The sequence below is a fragment of the Bison bison genome, unplaced genomic scaffold, assembly GCF_000754665.1.
Source record: "Bison bison bison isolate TAMUID 2011002044 unplaced genomic scaffold, Bison_UMD1.0 scf7180017864470, whole genome shotgun sequence".
NCBI lineage: Eukaryota > Metazoa > Chordata > Mammalia > Artiodactyla > Bovidae > Bison > Bison bison.
This window is the reverse complement of record NW_011495031.1, coordinates 2,579,958-2,596,962: the sequence shown is the minus strand read 5'-3', so window position 1 is coordinate 2,596,962 and position 17,005 is coordinate 2,579,958. Positions and strand designations below refer to the sequence as shown.

Genomic DNA, 17,005 nt, shown 5'->3' with positions numbered 1-17,005 from the left:
TCTTGGGCTCTATAATCACTGTGGATGGTGACTGCAGCCATGGAATTAGTAGACGATTGCTTCTTGACAGGAAAGCTATTGCAAACCTAGACAGTCTGCTAAAAAAGCAAAGACATCACTTTGACAACAAAAGTCTGTATAGTCAAGGCTATGGTCTTTCCAGTAGTCACATATGGTTGAGACCTTGACATAAAGAAGGTAGAGTGACAAAGAATTGATGCTTTGAAACTGTGGTGCTCCTTGGACAGCAAGGAGATCAAACCAGTCAATCTTAAAGGAAATCAACCCAGAATAATCACTGAAAGGACTGATGTTGAAGCTAAAGCTCGAATACTTTGGCCACGTGATGAGAATAGCCAACTCACTGGAAAAGACCATGATGCTAGGAAAGATTGAAGGCAGAAGGAAAAGAGGGTGACAGAGGATGAGATGGCTGGATGGCATCACCAATGTAATGGAAATGAACTTGGGCAAATTTCAGGAGATGGTGAGGGACAGGGAAGCCTGGGGCACTGCAAAGTCGGACACAACTAGGTGACTGAACAACAGCAAAGGTATTGAAATCATACAGACTGTGTTCTCTTATCACTATGGAATTTTGTTAAAAATCAGTATCAAAAGCTATTTGAAAATAACCAACATATTTTCAAGTGCAATGTGACATTTACCAAGAGAGATCTTTGATTTAGCCACTGAAAGCCTCAATCAAGTTAGGAGACTGAAAAAACAGAGGGTGACTATAGAGAAGAAAGCATTTAATGAGCAATCAATATTAAAATGAGAAATTTAAGGTAACTAAGATAACTTAAAATCCCATATATTTGAAAATTAAATGTCCACTTTTAAATGATGGGTATATCTAAGAAGATACAACAAAGAAAATCAGAAAATATTTGTACTAGAATAAAAATAAAAAAAGAACTTACCAGAATCTGTTGCATGCACTGGAGATGCTCAATGCAACTAAATACAATGTGGAATCTTGAATAAGGTATGAAAATAAATAATGGACACTAGCATAAGATTTTTTTGTAATTTGAACAAAATCTGTACTTTAACAATACTGTATCACATTTAACTTCCTGTTTTTTTATGATATAGTATTTCTTTATATTCTCAGAATTGGATTAGAGGTTTCAAGCCTCATTCAAATTCTCTTTTTCAAAAACCATTAATAAACTTTCTAAACTTTTAGCAGTAATACTAGGTGCCAAAATCCATGGAACTATACCAAAGTTCTGAGTAAATATAAATCAGAAATCTATCATTCTGTTCATATTAAGTCAAATAAGTGGAATCAAAATGTCATAAATTATTTAGCTAGGCAAAAATTCCTAAAATTTCTAAAATATATATATTATACATACTCTTTATATTATACATACTATCATATTTACATATGTATACTAAAGCTTTTCTACTATGCTTGATAAAGGATTGAGAAAGAACAAGAAAAAAGAGATGGAGAAATTGGAAAACAAACTAAATGAAAAGGGAGCACTGAATATGAAATAGAAAAAGTGAAACATACTAGATAAAAGTAAAAGACCATCATATAGTCCAATTGTTTTTAAACATAGGTGCTCATTAGAAACACATCTGGAGCTTTGGAGAAAAAAAGCAATACTTGGGCATTTGTATTTCTCAAAAAATTTCAAGATAATTCGGATATGCACCTAAATTTTAAATAGGTTTTTCTATTAAATGATAGTTTTCGTGATATAGAAGTCTAATTTTTGTTGACCAATCATGATACAATAGTATTAAGCAAATAATAGTTACATAATCACAATAATAAAAGATGTTTATCAGTTTTTACACTCAATAGCTAGACAAAAAAATAAAAGATAATTACAACTTCAAACATAATGGAAATATGATTAACCTAACAATATAAAATAATTACATACAATTTGGGGGGTTAAGTAGAATGATGTGCTAAGTGGAAGTGCATACATGTTTTCATCTGCCTAGCCAGTCTACATCTTTTGGTTGGTGTATTTAATCCATTTACACTTAAGGTAATTATCTTAATTGTTTTGGGTTTATTTTGTGTAGGTCTTTTCCTTCTCTTGTGTTTCCTGCCAGAGAAGTTCCCTTAGCATTTGCTGTAAAGCTGATTTGGTGCTGCTAAATTCTCTTAACTTGTGCTTGTCTGGAAAGCTTTTGATTTCTCCATCAAATCTCAATGAGAGTCCTGCTGAGTAGAGAATTCTTGGTTGTAAGTTCTTCCCTTTCATCACTTCAAATAATCTTGCCATTCCCTTCTGGCTTGTACCCTTGTATGTTATTTGTCATTTTCCCTTGTTGTTTTTCATATTTTATCGCTGTCTTTAGTTTTCATCAGTTTGATTATCATGTGTCTCAGTGTGTTCCTCCTTGAGTTTATCCTGCCTGGGACTCTGTGTGTGGAATTCCTGGACTTGGCTGATTATTTCCTTTCCCGTGTTAGGGAACTTTTCAGCTATTATCTCTTCAAATATTTTCTTGGATCCTTTCTCTCTCTCTTCTCCTTCTGGGACCCCTAAAATGCAAATGTTGGTGCATTTAATGTTGTCCCAGAGGTCTCAGACTGTCTTCATTTTCTTTCTTTTTTCTATATTCTGTCCTCCAGGTCACTTATCCATTCTTCTGCCTCAGTTATTCTGCTATGATTCCTTCTACTGTATCATTCATCTCTGTCTGTTTGTTCTTTAGTTCTTCTAGGTCTTTGGTAAGCATTTCTTGCATCTTCCCCATTCTTTTTCCAAGATCCTGGATCATCTTCACTATCATTATCCTGAATTCTTTTTCTGGACAGTTGCCTATCTCCACTTCATTTAGTTGCTTTTCTGAGGTTTTATCTTGTCCCTACATCTGAGACATAACCTGCTACTTTTTCATTCTGATTAACTTTCTGTGACGTGGTTTTTGTTCTAGCCACTGTGGGATTGTGGTTCTTCTTGCTTCTTCTGTCTGCCCTCTGGTGGATAAGGCTAAGAGGCCTGTGTAAGTTTCCTGATGGGAGGGACTAGTGGTGGGGAAAAGTGGGTCTTGGTCTGGCAGGCAGGGCCATGCTCAGTAAAACTTTAATCCAGTTATCTGCTGATAAGTGGGGTTGCACTCCCTTCTTGTTACTTGTTTGGCCTGAGGCGTCTCAGCCCTGGGGTCTATGCGCTCTGTGGTAGGGCTAACTCTCGAAGAGGGCTTATGCCAAGGAGCACCTTCCAGGATTGCTGCTGCCAGTGCCCCCATGCCAATGGTGAGCCACCAGTGACTCACGCCTCCACAGGAGACCCTCCAACACTAGCAGGAGGTCTGGTTCAGTCTCCTATAGAGTCACTGTTCCTTTCCCCTGACACTTGATGCACACAGGATTTTGTCTGTGCCCTCTAAGAGTAGAATTTCTGTTCCCCCTAGTCTGATGGAAGTCCTATAATAAAATCTCATTGGTCTTCAAAGTCAGATTCCCTGGGGATTCCCAGTCCCTTTGTCAGATCCCCAGGCTGGGAAGCGTGATGTGGGGTTCAGAACCTTCCCAAATGGAAGAGAACTTCTTTAGTATTACTGTGCTCCACTTTGTGGTCACCCACCTGGCGAGTATGTGATTTGATTTTATTGTGATTGTGTTCCTCCTACTGTCTCGTTGTGGCTTTTTCCTCGTCTTTGGACATGGGGTATCTTCTTTAGGGGGGGGTTCCAGCATCCTCCTGTCGATGGCTGTTTAACAGCCAATTTCGATTTTGGTGCTCTCCCAGGAGGAGATGAACTCATGTCCTTCTACGCCACCATCTTGAATCAATCTCAAAAGCAAACTAGCTTCTACTGAAGTTAACGTGGAGACTCCACAGCCCCCACCTGTTCAGTGCTCATCCTTGCATCTCCCAGTTGACCCTGAGGTATGGCTGTGAGGAAAACAATTCTGTCTGCTGATCCAAGGTATTCACACCAAACCAACTGACACCTCAGGTTCAATGCACTTTGTCTTGTCACTTGCCTTAATTTGCTTATAGAATGCAATGTACAGTATCCTTCATCATTTTAAGAATCTATGCTGAGTATTTTGAAGAATTTTTATTCCAGGGTTTACATACATTTAATTTTCAACATCAAACATTTCCTCAGAGGCCCAGGACACAATTTTCCCTAAATTCCTGAGAGATGGTGGCAGGAGAGACTTGATTCCTTGGGAGCTACTGAAACACTCTCTGGTAAGTATAGACAAGATAGATGACTACATCAACTTTATAAAAACTATGCTAGTGTTCAGCAGTTAAGTCTTTGAAAAATCACTCAAATAATTAAAGAACATCACAGTCCACTTCATTTGAAAGACTAAAGACATGCTCCAGAGCTATAGACAAGTCATCCTCAACTTTTCCATCCCCTTAGTCAAATTAAAATCAAGTCCTTTCACTTTTCTTTCAATATTATTGGAACAGCTCTCATCATCCCCATAAGCACTACTCTGGCCTAAGCCAACAGCCACCTTCTGTACTACCTGACTTGACTCCTTACCTCCTCCCCTCCAATCCAAGGTCACTCTTCCTTACATTCATTCAGTTAACAAATATTAACTAAGCCCTCACATGTTCAAATTACCATTCTAAGTACTGAGGATAGAGTGCTGAACAAAACTTACTGTGTTCTCTTTACTTATCATGGAGTGACCTTGATTCTCATTTCAGAAAGACAACTATGCTATTTGATAGTCCAATTTTCCCTCTCCATATTCCTATTTAGTCATGCCTCTATCTGCCAACAAGATTCCTTCTCCCAGGACACAACTCCTGCTCCAACCGTATTTCCCTCTCTACTGTTATTCCTGTCAGCATACAAATACATTATGATAGTTCTTACCTGAAAAAGAAAAAAAAAGAAAGCCCATCCCTACTTCCACATCCCCTTCTAGTCACTTGCCCCATTTCTTTGTTCTCTTTTCCACAGTAAGCATTAAATGATTTGTCTGTACTTACTTTCCTCCCTTCTCTCATGAGCTCACATCAATCAGGCTTTTGTCCCTATCACTCCACCAAAAGCACTTCTTTCAAGTAAAGTATTTCAATGAGCACTTTACCATGTCCATTAGTCAACTACAGCTCAAATTTCACTCCGTTTCTTCAAGCCATATTTTAGAGTTTATCACACTTTACCTCCTGACAGAACTATAATTATCTTCAGAAGCCTCTAGAACACCACCCTCTTTTTTTTTTTTGCCTCATTTTCTACTCCTCTTTCCAAATTCTAAACTTTGGAGGGGCCAGGAATCAGCCTTGAGGTTATCTCTTCTATCTACATTAACCTTCTAGGATGGGCTATTCAAAGTATGATCCATAGGCTCAACTGAGGGTATCAGCATCTGGGAGCCTTGCAGAAATACAAATTCTCAGAATTTGCCCCAGGAATATGTGTATTTGCTTGCAAACAAAAGCTTGAAAAATGACTATCCTAGGTGACCTCATTCAATATTTGGCTTTAAATACTATCTGTGCCATGGTTCTCAGCCCTGGCTCCACATCAGAATTAACCTGTGATGCTTCTTAAAAATAACTGCACCTAGGAAAAAATAAGTTAAATTTTGATAAATTTTCTAAATTGAGTAAGATCTGTCAAAATGAATATTTAAGAAAAAAATTATAGATTTAAACTGAAATTAATACACTGAGTATTAATTTTAATAATGAAAATAGTGTCTGAAAAACTTCTGGGCATAAAAGGTTTCCTCAAGGACACACATACATCCATGCACACACAAAATCCCTCATGCTGAAATATATTAAAAAATGTGATCCATACAAGCCAGCTATTCCATTCTAAGGTATTTATCTAAAGGAAATATATGTCCACACAAAGACTTATACACAAACGTTCACAGTAGCTTTATTTGTGGTGGCCCCAAACTGAAAACAACCCAAATGTTCATTAACAGCTGAATAAAAAAAGAGATTCATACCATGGAATACTACTCAGTAACAAAAAGGAATTATACTTAAAGGAGTTACACTCAAAACAGTTACAGAAGACACACAGAAGAGTATATACTGTTAAGATTTCATTTATAGAATCCCAGAAAATGTAAGCTAATCTACACAGAAAGCAGATCAGCAGTTGCTCAGTGACTGAAGATGGGAGGGAGGCATAATAGGAAGAACTGAAATAGGATATAAAGAAACTTCTGCTGGTGATGGATATGTTTCACTATCATAATTGTGGTGATGGTTTCACAGGTGTATTCATCTGCCAAAACTTATCAAACTGCACACTTCGTGCGTAGTACATGGGGCATCAAATATACCTCAATAAAAGTTGTTGAAAAAAATGTTTAACCACTAGCCAAATTAAAACAGGAATACCTGAGCCCCACTCCCACATTAAATGAGAATATACAGGGGTGGGACCAGGTTTAGAAATGTTCTGAAAATTCCCAAGCTGATTATAAAGGGCATCCAAGGTTGAAAACTACTGATCTATACAATGATACTCTAAAATTTCTATCACCAGCCCCAGTGTCCCCTCTAAACTCTTATAAACCAACTACCTACTTAAATCTTCATTTGGATGTTTAGCAGCAACTCAAAATAACTTATAATTTTGATTGCTCCCTCCTCCCATTCTTCCATTCTTTGACAGTCTTCCTATCTTAGTAAATAGCACTCCATTTTTTCAGTTTCTCTGATCAGACACTTAGACACAGTATTCATGCCCCACTTTCTCTCACACCCACATCTAATTCACAAGCAATTTCCTTCCACTCTACCTTCAAACTATATCTAGAATTGGATGATTTCACACTGTTCCCACTGATACTATATGTGCAACAGTTATCAAGATAACTGATGTCCCTGGAAGGAAGACTATGCTCCCTCAAAGCAGCCAGCTGATCCTTCTAGGTGTAAATCAAAGTATACCACTCCTATTCCTCAAACAATTCAATGGATTCCTCCTCCCTACCCAACTCCTTCCCCAGGCAAAAAGAATACATGGCAACTGACAAGAAAATCCAAAATTCTTGCCCTAGACTGCAGCCCTACATGATTTAGTTCCTCTTCTACTTCATCTCCTATACTCTCCCCTCTGAAATCCTCTGTTTCCGGAGTCTCTGTTGGTTCAGTTCAGTCACTTAGCTGTGTCTGACTCTTTGCAACCCCATGGACTCCAGGCTTCTCTGTCCATCACCAACTCCCAGAGCTTGCTCAAACTCAAGTCCATCGAGTGGGTGATGTCATTCAACCATCTTGTCCTCTGTCATCACCTTGTCCTCCTGCCTTCAATCCTTCCCAGAATCAGGGTCTTTTCTAATGAGTCAGTTCTTCACATCAGGTGGCCAAAGTATTAAAGGTTCTGCTTCAGCCATCAGTCCTTTCAATGAATACTCAGGACTGATTTCTTTTAGGATTGACTGGTTGGATCTCCTTGCAGTCCAAGGACTCTCAGGAGTCTTCTCCAACACCACAGTTCAAAAGCATCAATTCTTCAGCACTCAGCTTTCTTTACGGTCCAATACTCACATCCATACATGACTACTCGAAAAACCATACTTTGACTATATGGATCTTTGATGGCAAAGTAATGTCTCTGCTTTTTAATATGCTGTCTTAGTTGGCTAGGGCTGCCATAACAAATACTGGAGACTGGGTAGCTGAAAGAACAGAAATTTATTTTCTCAAAGTTTGGGAGACAGAAAGTCCAACATCAAGTCGAGGATTCAGCTTCTGGTGAGTGCTCCCCCTCCTGGCTTGCAGAGGCCTCCTTGCTGTTTCTCTCATGGCAAACAGGGAGAGTGATTTCTTTTTCCTCTTCTTAAAAGGTCACCAATCCCATCCCATTAGGATTTCATACTTATGACCTTGGCCTTCCCTGCTGGTTCAGCTGGTAAAGAATCTGCCTGCAATGTGGGAGACCTGAGTTTGATCCCTGGATTGGGAAGATCCCCTGGAGAAGGGAGGAGCTACCCATTCCAGTATTCTGGCCTGGATAATTCCATGGACCATGTAGCCCATGGGATGGCAAAGAGTCGGACATAACTGAGCAACTTTCACTTCACTTACAACTTATTTAACTTTCATGACCTCCTGGAAGCCCTATCTCCAAACAGTCATGCTGGGGATTAAGGTTTGGATATATAAATGGGTATAGGTATGTGTTTTGCACAATGCAGTCCACAACATCCAACCTCACTGGCCTATGGCTGCCTGGAAGTTTCCCTTATGACTTCCTCTGTCTACTCACTCCCTCACTTCTTTCATGTCTCTGCTCACACGCCAACCATCAGGGAAGTCTCTCCTAACTTGACATAAAATAGCACTCTCTTCTCTGATCCTACTCCCCCTTCTGTGCCCATTCCTGTTTCCCTCATTATGCTTTATTTCCTTCAAAACATTTGTTTTTGCTTATCACATCATTATTAGTTTATTGCCTGTCTTCCTCTACCAGAAAAGAATTTAAGCTGCCTTCCACCCCTATAAGTGTAAACAAGGACTTTTTCCTGTTTTATTTTGTTCACTGCTGTTTGCCCTCTTTCTATGGCATAAAAAACAAAACAAAACAAAAAGCCACCCTAATGTGTTTTTAATAGAAGGGTAAATTGAAACCCTCTTCCTCAAAGATTTCCAGGGACCTTAGGCAGTCCTATAGCAGTTTTTGAACGCTGGTTGCACAGCAGCCAACACAGGAAGTCTTTTACAAATCACAATACTTAGGCCCCACTCAGACCAACTGAATAAAATTCTCCAGCAGTGAAACTTGGTATTTTTCATAGCTCCTCCATTGCTCTTCTTATATAGCCACTACAGAGTAAGATCAAAGTGCTAGCTAAACTGTCAAATTTCTCCAAGTCAGATTCTAGGATCTGTCAAGTGAAGCAAATTACTGCCTTGCACCTTGTACTTCTCTAACGCACCCAGATCCCACCTCTTCCAAACAGCCTTCTTACTGGAGCCTGTATGTATCTCTCCCCTCTCGAAAATCCCACAGCCCATGAGGACTATCAGGTAATCATAGTAAATACATATATACCACGAAGTAAAGCTTAGTCCCATTTTTAAACTACGTATATGCATTTTAATCCCCCACACGTGCTATGCACATACTAGACACAATAAACATGTTGAATAAAGAAAGCTTGTTAATAAAATTATTTCCTTTTTCAATTTGTACTACACCTGAGAAAGGGTATATGCTCAAATCTTTCCTTTAAGAACCACTGAGGGGTTCCCGGGTGGTTCAGTGGTAAAGAATCTGCCTGCCCAAGCAGCAGACACAGGTTTGTTTGATCACCCATCCAGAAGATCCCACATGCCGCAGAGCAACTGAGCCTGTGCTCTAAAGTCCGGGAGCCGAAACTACTGAAGCCTGCGTGTCCTAGAGCCCAGGTTCCACAACACGAGGAGCCACCGCAATGAGAAGGCCTCACACCACAACTAGAGAGTGGCCCCTGCTCACCATCACACCATCAACAACTAGAGAAAAGCCCATGCAACCGCAAAGACCCAGCACAGACAAAAGTAAGTAGTTTCTTAAAAATACCAATCCCTTTCATGTGACCTATCAATGCAACACAATCCCTCTCCCCCAAAAAACAGAACCACTTAAATCAGTGGTCCCAAACCCTGATGACAAACTGCTAACACCTGAGGAGCTTTTACGACACTATTTCCTTGTCTGGGCCCCACCTTTTGGAGCTGTGATTTATTTAGCCTGGAATAGAGTCTGGTATTCTTTTTTAGTTTGGTTTTCTAGTTCCTAAAGGGATCCCAATGTGCAGGAGAGCTGGAAACCAATGACTGAAACACATCAAAAGTCATTAACTTTTGTAAACATAGAAACTGATAACATTTAAAAGATGGTGAGAAAAACTAAGCCTATGAGCCACAACTACTTAGTCCACAGGCAAGTCGAAACTACTGAGCCCACTACTGAAGCCCGCACACCTCAGCCTGTGTTCAGCAACAAGAAAAGCCACCACAATGAGAAGAACATGCACCACAATGAAAAGGCAACCCCGCTGACTGCAACTACAGCAAGCTCGAGTACAGCAATGAAGACCCACCACAGTCAAAAAATTAAGTAAGTAAATCTTAAAAAAAAAAAAGACGTTGAGTTACAGTCTGCAGAAAATAGCACTTATATTTTCAAAGTCTTTCTTTTATGATATTGAAGAACTCCTAGTGTACTTATTGATCAAGATGTCTATTTTAAGCTAAAACAAGTCTTATCCGGAGATTAATTTTCTGTTCTATGGCTCAGCTTCTTTTCTTGTAATCCATATTTGTAGAGGACTTACTAGTACAAGCTATTTTTCTTAAGTTTTTCTTCTTTCCTTCATTCATCTACTCATTCATGAACATGTTTATTGTGGCAGCCTTCTTCTAGGATGTCCCTAGTAATCCCACTCACTGGTATTCATGCCCTATCTCATGTCCCTGGGAGTGACTGGATCTTATAAAGTGCTTCTAACAGACTACAGCAAAATTGATTGATGCCACTTCCAAAATTAGGAGACCAAAGGACTCTATCTTCCACCTTGTTCACATCTTCCTGCCTTGTTGTGAGTGCCTCTATATAAAGTGGTCCACATGACAAAGAAGCCTGTTCAGCACCCAGTGAGGAAAGGAGGGCTGCCAACAGCCACCTAAGTAAGCCTGGAAGCAATTCCTCCCTCACCGATGCCTTGAGATGACTGCAGCCCAAGTCAGAAGCCCCAGCTAAGCTGTCCCCAGATTCCTAACCCAAAGAACCAGTGAGGCAATTAATGTTTGTGTTTTTAAGCAGCTAAATGTTGAGATAATTTATTATGCAGAAATAGATAATATACTTATTAAAACCAATTCAGATTCCAGGTATTATGACATCATCCTTCATTACAGAAAATCTGATACCCATATTGGATGATAATGGCCTCTTTGATACACCTACTCTGATCCACTGAATCTTTATATATTACACAGAGGTTATGGTATGGACTCAGGTCACCACTGGACTATAACAAATCATCTATCAGATACAGCACCTGCAGCATGGGACAAGCTGTCCTGTGCTTGAAGTTACTCAAGTAAATACTTGATTTCTTCTTCACTTAATGTTCGCACAAGTTCCAACTGGTATTTCTTTTCACTCCTTTGTACTGTTCACCTTTAGTCTGTACTATCAGTTCTTCTTGTTATGAAGTTTCCTTTGTGTTGTCTATCCTACTCCTTGCTCTACTGCTTCTCCTCTGCTTCCTGGCCTGGTGTGGGTTAAGACAATGGTTTTTCAGAGTCATCACAAGGCATTAATAACTTCTACTTTCATTTTTATCTCTCCTTTATTTTTTACCTGCCAGACCTATTACTTATGTAATAATCAGATCTGTGGCTATTTTAACAACTGCTCCTGGAACAACTCAGTGCAATACTTTCAAAGTTTGGCTTGTGTACCACCAGTGTCCCTGTCATCTATTAAGTATCTACAGGCAGCCTGGTATAATTATAAATTTAAAAGGAAGGTCAATTACAAATTTCCACAAAAACCTTATTATTTTATAATGTGTAACTCAAACTCATAAGAGTAGAAGTGAAAAAATACCAGAATTCACTGAATAGGGCTTCAAGAGAATACAGAGCATCAGTCATTATGACAGGTAAATGAATCTACATCATGTGTATGCACAAATACCTGGAAAAGAAAAGTGTGAATGGAAAAATATCTGATAAATATCTGAAAACTGTTTTTTAATAAACTAGCATCCTGTCATCTCACATGATCACGGTATAATCTTTTTTCAAACAGTGGCATAAGCATTGAAGCTTCTGAATTATTTTTTAAAATGTAGTACTTTTCTGTCAAACCAAGTAAGCTTTTACAAAATGAAGGCAAAATACGGTCTTTGGTGTGAAATCAATGAACTCTGTCATCAAAAACAGCTAAGTCTAAAACTATAAAGGTAGCATTCATAGTTTTCAGATTAGATCAGATCAGATCAGATCAGTCGCTCAGTCGTGTCCAACTCTTTTGCGACCCCATGAATTGCAGCACACCAGGCATCCCTGGCCATCACCAACTCCCAGAGTTCACTCAGACTCACGTCCATCGAGTCAGTGATGCCATCCAGCCATCTCATCCTCTGTCGTCCCCTTCTCCTCCTGCCCTCAATCCCTCCCAGCATCACAGTCTTTTCCAATAAGTCAACTCTTCACACGAGGTGGCCAAAGTACTGGAGTTTCAGCTTTAGCATCATTCCTTCCAAAGAAATCCCAGGGCTGATCTCCTTCAGAATGGACTGGTTGGATCTCCTTGCAGTCCAAGGGACTCTCAAGTCGTCTCCAACACCACAGTTCAAAAGCATCAATTCTTCAGCACTCAGCCTTCTTCACAGTCCAACTCTCACATCCATACATGACCACTGGAAAAACCATAGCCCTGACTAGACGGACCTTTGTTGGCAAAGTAATGTCTCTGCTTTTCAATATGCTATCTAGGTTGGACATAACTTTCCTTCCATGGAGCAAGCATCTTTTAATTTCATGGCTGCAGTCACCATATGCAGTGATTTTGGAGCCCCCCAAAATAAAGTCTGACACTGTTTCCACTGTTTCCCCATCCGTTTCCCATGAAGTGATGGGACCAGATGCCATGATCTTTGTTTTCTGAATGTTGAGCTTCAAGCCAACTTTTTCACTCTCCACTTTCACTTTCATCAAGAGGCTTTTTAGTTCCTCTTCACTTTCTGCCATAAGGGTGGTGTCATCTGCATATCTGAGGTTATTGATATTTCTCCCGGCAATCTTGATTCCAGCTTGCGTTTCTTCCAGCCCAGCGTTTCTCATGATGTACTCTGCATATAAGTTAAATAAGCAGGGTGACAAAACACAGCCTTGATGGACTCCTTTTCCTATTTGGAACCAGTCTGTTGTCCCATGTCCAGTTCTAACTGTTGCTTCCTGACCTGCATACAGATTTCTCAAGAGGCAGGTCAGGTGGTCTGGTATTCCCATTTCTTTCAGAATTTCCCACAGTTTATTGTGATCCACATAGTCAAAGGCTTTGGCATAGTCAATAAAGCAGAAATAGATGTTTTTCTGGAACTCTCTTGCTTTTTCCATGATCCAGCAGGTTGGCAATTATCAAAAACATCATAAACTAGAAGCTTTTTTAAAAAATTCACAAAGTCAATGATATGTTTAAAGGGAAAGTAGAAGGCATAAAATTCCTGTAATATGATATAGTTGGACATCATATAATGTTAATAGCATACAATACTATGTATTGTACATGTGCCCGCTAGCAGATATTTTTGTTTTACAGTTGGAAAAAAATAAATGTGAAAAAAACCCAAGCAGTTCTTATGTCATTATAAGCAATCTATTTGAAAGAGAAATGATCAATGATTTTGTTTGATTTATCACTGACATCCCAAGCTACAGAAAAGTTATTTCCAGTAGAGTGACACTATATTGAAAACTGGGAACCACAGTATCAGTTGCAAAAGGTGGGTCAGGGTCAGTATTGATAGAACACCAGATATTTATATAGATGCATGTGTGTATGCTAAGTCGCTTCAGTCGTGTCCAACTCTCTGCGACCCTTTGGACTATAGCCCACCAGGCTCCTCTGTCCATGGGATTCTCCAGGCAAAGATACTGGAGTGGGTTACCATGCTTCCTGACCCAGGGATCGAACCCACGTCTCTTATGTCTCCTGCACTGGCAGGCAGGTTCTTTACCACTAGTGCCACCTGGGAAGCCCATTTGTATAGATACCAACTTACAAAAGAGGTTGCAGTTGATTGCCTAACCTTCACATTGCTTTACTGTTCAGTATATAGCTGGCAATCAAAAATACACCTCCCTGTTTTGATTCAATGTGATCAGAATGGTCATAATGTTTTTCTATACAAAGAAAACATTGAATATACTGAATTTTGCACATCAATATAATCTGTTACAGTAAAAAATGTTTATGTTTCTTTAAAACACTGATAACATGTGAAATGATCATTTCTATGACTTCTAGAGACTTGTTCAAGTAATATAAATATCTGAGCAATATGTTTAAAATCTTGAGTAGCATGAAATATGGTGATTTAGGGTACAAAATAATAAATTTTATTTTAGTTTAAGAAAAGTCAGATATGGTGGGTTGATCACCTAGAGATTGATTTTCCCACTAAAAAATAACCAGGAAGCTAATTAATATTACACTCACCACTGCCTCAATTTGAAAAAATGCAAACTTTCAGCACTTTAGTAAGACAAAGTTGATCAAGAGTTTGAGAGTGCAAGAAACAGTTTAAGGAACTATCTATAATCTTGGAGGTATGTTCAGTTTGAACATTCAGAATTATCTGAGCAAGCTATTGCTTGCTATCATTTCAGCAACCCATAATTGTGTAAGAAATCTGAAAGCTGATACGTGAAGGTAGAATTAAAATATGATTTAGGAACACATACTTTTATAAGACTTTAAGTTTTTCATACTTTGTCATCTTAAAAAAAAAAATCACTTCTACACTACAAAATCCCAATTTGGAAAAAACTAAAAGCTATTTGGCTTATTCATTTCCCCTCTGTTTCGCAGTTCTGGAGCTAGATTAGACAACTGTTGCTGGCCTCCAAGACAGTTTCACATCTCTTGGCATTCACACCCTTACACAGGCTCCTCCTAAGATGAATAGTGCTGATTTCTACCAACAGAAGGAAACTGCAGAAGTGGATTTAAGTGGGACTTTCGAGGCTATGTCATAAACAACACTTGCCTTCTATCTTGCTCACCCTTGATCCCTCACACTGGGGAAGCCAGCTGTTATGTCATCAGAACATTCATGCAGGGCCTATGGGGAAGTACACATGGCAAGACACTGAGACGTCCCGCCAACAAAAGCCAGTGTGAGTGCACCATCTTGGAAGGAGATGCTGCAGCTGGGTCTGGCCTTCAAACAACTGTAGCCTCAGTTAACATCTTAATTGCAACCTCATGATAAACCCAAGGCCAGAACTATCAAGCTAAGCTGTTCCCAAACTACTCCTTCACAAAAGCTGTAAGAAAACAAATGTTTTGGAATACTCTGTTACACAGAAATATATAAATCTGTTTGCCAAAAATCCAGGTGAAAAGAAAGTGGTTTCTGGTGTGGGAAAGAGGAATACAGAAGGGGGTGGGAGTGGGGAAGAGACTGAATCAAGTGAACAGAATACATCAATGCAAAGTTTTTAAAATGTTTTAGGTTGTTATCTCTAGGTTTCAAAAGTCATTTTAATCTTCTTTTTTGCTCTTATCTATATTTTCCAGACTTTTAACAATCTATTATACTTTAAAAATAAAAACAGAAAAAAATTAAAAAGTTAAAACAGAAATTTGTAATCCTAAAAACTTTTTAATTTTTAATTCTAAAGACTTTCTAAATTTCATGTGTATAATTTTATTAGGTAATGATCTATTTGAAAATAACTGAAGGTCAACTGTTGAGATCACTACTGACTTCAAAGCTTCATCTATATGCAAGACACTATGCTAAATGGAAGAAGAGACCAAATGATGAAGATGACGTGGTTCCTAATGTCATGGAGGCTCAATTTAGTAGAAGAAACTGTCAGGAGGAATTCAATAATGACCTAGAACTTGGTATAGTCTTAATAAATATTTGTTGAAAAAAATATGAGGAGTAGGATACACTCAAAGAGCATACCTGCAGCTAGGAGAGTCAGAGTTGAAAAGAAACATGTCAGGGAAGCCCCGCTAAGGAGACGGTACTTAAACTTAGCCTCGTGTGTAGAGATAAAGGTGGAAAGGCAAGTTGAAGCCAGGCTATGGACAGTTCTGACTGATATATATTCAGTGGTCTGGAGTCTGGATTTCATTCTGAAAGAATAAGGAGCTATCAAGTTCAATCCATATAATATTCTTTCTATCATATGTTTGAAACTTCATATAATGTTATATAAAGTCACCATAGCTGGTGACTGCACCTAGAAGACACTGGCTTCTTGGAAGGAAATCTATGACCAACATAGACAGCATATTACAAAGCAAAGAAATCACTTTGCTGACAAAGGTCCATATAGTCAAAGCTATGGTTTTTCCAGTAGTCATGGACAGGTGTGAGAGTAGGACCATAAAGAAGGCTTTCGAAGCAAAGAATAGATGCTTTCAAATTGTGGTCCTGGGAAGACTCTTGAGAATCCTTTGAATAGCAAGGAGATCAAACCAGTCAATGCTAAAGGAAATCAACCCTGAATATTCAATGGAAGGACTGATGCTGAAGCTGAATCTCCAATACTTTGGCCACCCAATGTGAAGAGCCAACTCACTGGAAAACAGAGTGATGCTGAAAAAGATTGAAGGCAAAAGAAAGAGGGCAGCAGATGATGAAAAAGTTAGATAGCACCACTGACTCAATGGACATGAACTTGAGCAAATTCCAGGACATAGTGGAGGACAGGGAAGCCTGGCGTGCTGCATTCCATGGGTCACAAAGAGTGGGAAACAACTTAGCTACTGAATAACAACAACATATAAATAAAAGTTTAAAAGTTGAAACTGTTTTTGAATCCTCATTGCTGACCATGCAAGAGGCTCAGGGTTAGACTGAAAGCAAAGAAAATCATTAAGAAATTGTTACTATAGAAGTGTTTAAAATAGAGCTTCAGGGATTAGATGGGCTACATGCGAGAGCATATGTAGGGAAAATAATCAGAAATCTATTTTTATTTGGAGGTGTTGAGACAGAGGGGAGGAATGAACAATGATGTCACAATTTACAACTGAAGCATAAGAGCATGGTGACACCACAAAGCAGAGATGTGCTTCAACTTTATTATTTGGTCTTGTGTATGTATATATGTGCTTCCCTCGGCTCAGATGGTAAAGAGTCCACCAGCAAGACAGGAGACCAGAATTCGATCCCCGGGCTGGGAAGATCCCCTGAAGGAGGGCATGGCAATCCACTCCAATATTCTTGCCTGGAGAATCCCATGTACCCAGGAGCCTGGCAGGCTATAATCCATGGGGTCACAAAGAATCGAACACAACTGAAATGACTAACACACACACA

General features: G+C 39.1%; 1 protein-coding gene across 2 annotated transcripts in view; it reads right to left on the bottom strand.

The window, feature by feature from the left end:
• Positions 1 to 17,005, bottom strand: part of LOC105003538 (YY1-associated factor 2) — a 54,960-nt gene that overhangs the window by 12,143 nt on the left and 25,812 nt on the right. Inside the window, exon 3 of one of the 2 annotated variants that reach the window (XM_010860763.1) lies at positions 927 to 981. The exons of the other annotated variant lie outside the window; for it this stretch is intronic. The gene's annotated coding sequence lies outside the window, so the exon portion shown is untranslated. The remainder of the gene's footprint in view (positions 1 to 926; positions 982 to 17,005) is intronic. 2 annotated transcript variants of the gene reach the window in all.